Genomic DNA, 5,683 nt, shown 5'->3' with positions numbered 1-5,683 from the left:
AAAGCCATCATTCAATTAATAAGTCAATTTAGATTTTCCTATTCTAGATTCCCACAATGTGTGAACTAGTTTGATAGATCAGATAGCATCACACCAGTTTTGGTAGTACAATTCAGTTCATGTGATGAGTGGCTAAAACGAGCACTTTGGTTAACAAGTAAATAGCATTGATGCCTAGATAGCACTATCAGAACCAATGACATTCTTCTTGCCAAGGCAAAAAAGAATTTAACTGCATGGAACTCAACACAAATAAACCAAGATGCAACCAGATTACCAGAACATGCATGTCAAAGTCAGAGCTCCCCCTGAACTGCAAGTCTGCAACCTGCCCAGTTCAGAGTTCAACCCTGGATGTACAAAATGCCATCAGTCCAGCTCCAGCATTATGGGGCTGTTTGGATGCCGCCCTCGCCTAGACGTGCCTGCTAGGCAACTGATCTCAGCCCCAGGCGATCAAAATCGGACGCCTGGGAACGTTGCCTGGTGCCGGAGCTGCCTGGCAGGCAGCATCCAAACAGCCCGTATCTGCATAGGATCGTTTCCTTCTCTGACTCCACTAGTCCAAGCTAGTGAGCTAATGCCACTGCATGGAAGAGTGTGCAGCCGGCAGCCCCTGCAGGATCAGATTCCATATAAGACTAAGAATGAACTAGCATCATGCTAATGTGGGATGGTACATGATAGGACTCCTAAATTTCTTGTTTGGTCTGAGGAATTAGATGTGTTGATCCATCACTACTTCTTCCTCATAAGCACTTATAGTATAAACGTGAAGGACCGAGTCATCCCACAGAAATTCTCATGATGGATCATTTCATCTAGGCCAACTCCTCAAACCAAACACAACTTTAGAGAATACAGAGTACACAAGAGTTTGTGAGAATGTCAGTAAAATTTTTTTTGATATGAATAGTCTAGCAATAAAATGATTACCCCATATTTTTGCATTCCAAGGAGGAGAAGTGTGCTTGAGCCAGTGATGTGAACCCCCACCCACAAAGGTATGTGGAACAAGAGGTTGAAAGCAAAAGCTGTTCCAATAACTGAAAAATGGTAACATTTGTAAGAAGCAAACGGTCAAATGAATGTGAAAACCAATTGAGTTCTATATATTGGCAAAAACAATTGTTGATTAATTTTCATTCCTTAGTTTTACAGGAATAAACAGTGGACCAAATGAATTGGAAATTAGCAAGAAGAACAAATCAGTCAATTTAGCTTTGGCATTAAGAATTAGTCTACAACAACACTGAATCCTCTTTTATTGTATCCATATATGTTCATTAATATAATACACGATCAGCCGAAAATCAAACATAGCAGTTTAACAATATTTTTTATGCAAGATTATCAAGAAATGATCTTAACCTTCTGGGATATCTGCAGCAATCACAGCTAACTCTGCTAGCAGCCATAGGCAGATTCTCACCCATGCTGGATATTCCGTCTTGCATAGCTCGGCAAGATGCCGCCCTGAGTCAGTGAACAGCCATCAATTCCAATTGACGTGAGAGAGTGTACTCCTAAGCATAATATATACTAGTTTTCTATAAAATACCTGTCACTACTCCAAGATTAGCAGATAGTGACTGAATAATTAACGCGAAGATGAGGCCAATCAAGGTCACCCAGAGGAGCTATAAATGAGCAAATTAAAAAAATGACAAAAAAGAGCAAAGTAGTTAGTTTTGGTTTGCATTATGCAAGAAATGTTGCTTGCAAGGGTGAATATGGCGTGATTTAACAAAGATCTGAAAGTGTACCTCATATCTGTGATCTGCACCAGCTTACAAATCTGTTCCCACTGTTCAAATTTAACAAGCATCATTACTGTGCGATATAGAGAACAGAGATAGAGGAAGAAATGGTGCACAGCGTACAGTTTCCGGGATCAAGGTAGGCCAAACAGACCATAAATCCTAGGCCAACGTGGTACAAGAACCTTTTCCATGATGTGCCCTGTGTTACACAGCACCATGGAATTAGCAAGTATATTTATCCCCCAGTAAACAAAAGCATGAGGCACACAAAAGGACAAAGGGTAGTACATTTTTTATCTAACCTATAGGAGAGCTATGTATCATTTCACTAGAAGAACAAAAGAAGAATAGAACACACACACAAAAATGAAATGTTTAAGATTATCAACGCCTCTATTGTCATACAAAGATCATGTAACCAGTGCAAAAAGAATACAAATTGAGATTTTGTTCTTTTTAGTTTTGCAACACAAGGAAGTCGAGTCGAGTCACACCAAAGAGGCAAGAACTTTGACTGAAACAGGAACAGTGAAACAGGAACAGATATTTGTATAACAAACATGATAAAAAAACATTATGTGGTACTATTCTCTCTCCTTGAAATGCAAGTTACTATACCTAATTAAATTTAGTGAGTTGATCCACAGCGTCATTACCAACCAATGCTTCTCCAACAAATAAAACCAGGTCCGGGCTATCGAGATTGATTAGCTTGGAGAGCACTCTCATGAGTGGCTCATTGTACTGACAGATTCAATTAGACAGAGACTTCACGTAAACTTCAAAATATAAAGATTGTATCCTCCTGTATAGAGACAAAAAAAAGTTACCCTCTAGTACAGAGACCAAATCCCAGCATGATGAATAAGAATCCTGAAAGGAAAGCAACACTTCCAAGTTGATCCTGCAGAGAAAGGAATATGGTCTTAAAAAATTACAAAACACAAATATGAAAATTGCAATGTTCGATACTTGCAATTTACATTATTGGTGACTGCAATTTCACAAGCCAAACTGTCAGATAACAAATACAGAGGACTAGCTCTACTGAGGTAATAACATTCAAATATCGTAGCCGCTTAAATGAGTTACTAAAACTGTGCAAGCTGATTCATCGTAATAATGAAATGTCTTGAAAGCTCAATGCAAGGACAAGTTATGGATGAACTTATATTTGTGATGGGAGGAAATATTAAAATCCACCACAATAGCAAAGCCAGCTTCAATAAACAAGTGTATTCAGGTTTTCATTCTTACTACAAAGATAATCAACACACTGAAATGCCAGAACGCTGACCCAGAGCTCACTTAGCCAGCTTGGTGGCACATAAATCAGATCCAAATTTTGACAAATCACATAATTTCAACGGATACAGGGATGATAGCTTTTGGCAATAATAAAATCACATAATAAAGACACAATTTTTATTCTACGCAAGCACAAGCACAAATACAACATTACAAGAGATAAATTTTTTTCTATGGAAGGACAATTTACAAAAAAAAATCCCATAACCAAGACAAATCACAGATTACAAGATAAAAGAATTTTCTATGGACGGACAATTTACAAAATCTTTTCTCAATACTAGCACAATCACATATTACAAAAGACAATTATTTTCTATAGAAGGATAATTTACAAAAGTTTTTCCCAAAACCAGCACAATCACAGATTACAAGAGATAGGAGGCCGGAGAAGCGGGCAGGTTGAAGGATCAGTTGAGAGAATAATTAGACGCTAAGAACAAGAACTGGAAGTAAACATGGTGCGACACTATAAGCCAGAGAAGCGGCTGGAAGGAATGACAAGGTCGAAACAACAACGAAATAATGTAGCAGATTACAAAAATTAACATAATTGTTAACAGGACCATAGGAAGAGATAATTAACAGTCAATGTGACTCAAAATGGCCAAAACAATATTACCTAAAGCCACTGGAATTTGGATACATAACTAGACAGAAAAAATTCAAATCCACTCAAGATCAGCAAAAGATTAAAAAAAAGCTCCTCAAGAGGAGAGCCTCTAATAATCCGGATAAGACACATGACTAAAAAGCCATAAATAGGTGCTTTTTTTTCTAATGCAGCACAAGTAAGTGTAGTTGTCGATCTAGCAATGCTCAGGACTATAAGAAACCATATTGTCACATGCCATCTAGCGATGCTCGAAAAAGAAAGTATATAATACTACGACTACAAAATACTGATACATGTTTAGAAAAGAACAAGTGAAGCTCTGCATTCATTCAGTTTAAAAAAGAACAGAGAGCCGGTCGGGTCTACGACAAATGGATGCAAACGGTCACAGCATCTAACCCAACTGCCATTCTTGTACGTATTCATTTTGGAGCAAAGATGATGAGTGAGTGCTTTGCAGTTTTGCATTGGAAACAAATTCAGAATGTACAGAGTACATTTAAAGACGAAGGTTTATTAATTTGCTGAATTTGGGTTGAGCTGTACAATGTAGGATAGTGTGTTTCAGAAAGAATGCATACATAGGTTACAGAACCGGATAGAAGTTCAGTATGATAGTGCAAACAAAGAACATCGGGTACTTAGGTTCTTATTGACGCTAAACTGTCCTTATGAGGTCCATCTCGTGTTTCTTGTGAAATTCTATGTTCTATTACAAAGTGGGTGCATGCTATTTTTCAAAAATTTTCTAATCAAAATATCCAGCACAAAATAATGATTATGGGATATTCAGTTTAGTGTCCATGAATTTTGACATGACTAGAAAAAATTGAAAACTCTAGCAGGCATGTAGATCTAATATATAACCCTGTCCTTAAAACCGACAGATAAGTGAAGGTTCCAAAAATACCCAAAATGCATAAATTAAGAACTTATTAATGATAGCCACAAGCAACGTTTGTTAGAAAATAGCACAACTAGCTCAACCCAACTGAAATGCATAGAAACACATGCAAACTGACAAGGACAGGGAAATTCTAATTGAAGCTTCCAAGGCCATGACATGAAAGCCATATCTTGAATTCTCACAGGAAATAGTAATTTTAAGAATCTCAAACATATGATTTCCTTAGAACGGTGGAGGATCACAAATCCATGACAATTCACCCATGAGAACCATATCCACAATCACATTGTGTTAAAAAAGCAGATTAACACCACGAAGTGCCAACTTCCCATAAAACTAATTATAGGCATATTCCTATTTATAGGAAAAACTGCACATGCTGGAGCAGCATGTGAACAACCATTCAGCTGCATTAGGTAATTCAAACCAAATGGAAAAGAGAGAAACGAACTACAAGATCCATCCCTCCATCCTCCCTACCTGTCTGCTTGCTTTGCTTCCCCTAGGCTGCAAAATCCCCAAGCATCTCAGCATCCCCATATCAGCGGCAGCAGACTCGTCAACACTACCCAAACACAGCCCACCAGGCTGAACAGAAGCACATCGGCAGTTCGTATAATTCTCCACTCACCATTTCGCCATTCCGACGAATCCCCCGCCACAAAAGGCAAATCCCCCATGCAACCTAGAGAGACAACACCGGATCTACTAAACTAAGCCATGCAATCCCAGATACCACGGCCCCAAAGTTTCACTGAGCTAAGCCAACTCCATCCTCCATGGAATCGAACCACAGATACATCCGGTCATCCAGACACCATGAAATCCAATCGACCAACTATAGAACCAGATCCAGTAGAAACACCTGAGATAAATCCAAAACAAGACAGGGATTCGCGAGTCAGGGTACCTGACGACCTCTACCAATGGCGGCCACGACTGAGCCTCCAAAATCGGCGAGGAGAGGCTCCGGTGCGCCTAAACGGAGAGGAGCACGGAGATGGACAGAGGAATCGCCCCCTCCGCCGCGAAGAGCTCCACCAAAAACACCGAGTCCCTTCCTGTCTGTGTACGGTGTCCTGTGACTCT

The 5,683-nt window shown here is 39.3% G+C and overlaps 1 pseudogene; it reads right to left on the bottom strand.

Moving 5' to 3' along the window:
* LOC136548651 (metal transporter Nramp1-like) overlaps positions 1-5,236 on the bottom strand; it is a 5,680-nt pseudogene extending 444 nt beyond the window's left edge.
* Between the last annotated feature and the right edge of the window lie 447 nt (positions 5,237-5,683).

This window comes from Miscanthus floridulus, chromosome 4 (genome assembly GCF_019320115.1).
Source record: "Miscanthus floridulus cultivar M001 chromosome 4, ASM1932011v1, whole genome shotgun sequence".
In the NCBI taxonomy this organism is placed as follows: domain Eukaryota; kingdom Viridiplantae; phylum Streptophyta; class Magnoliopsida; order Poales; family Poaceae; genus Miscanthus; species Miscanthus floridulus.
The sequence above is the reverse complement of the archived record's forward strand: the minus strand, read 5'-3'. Positions and strand labels throughout refer to the sequence as shown.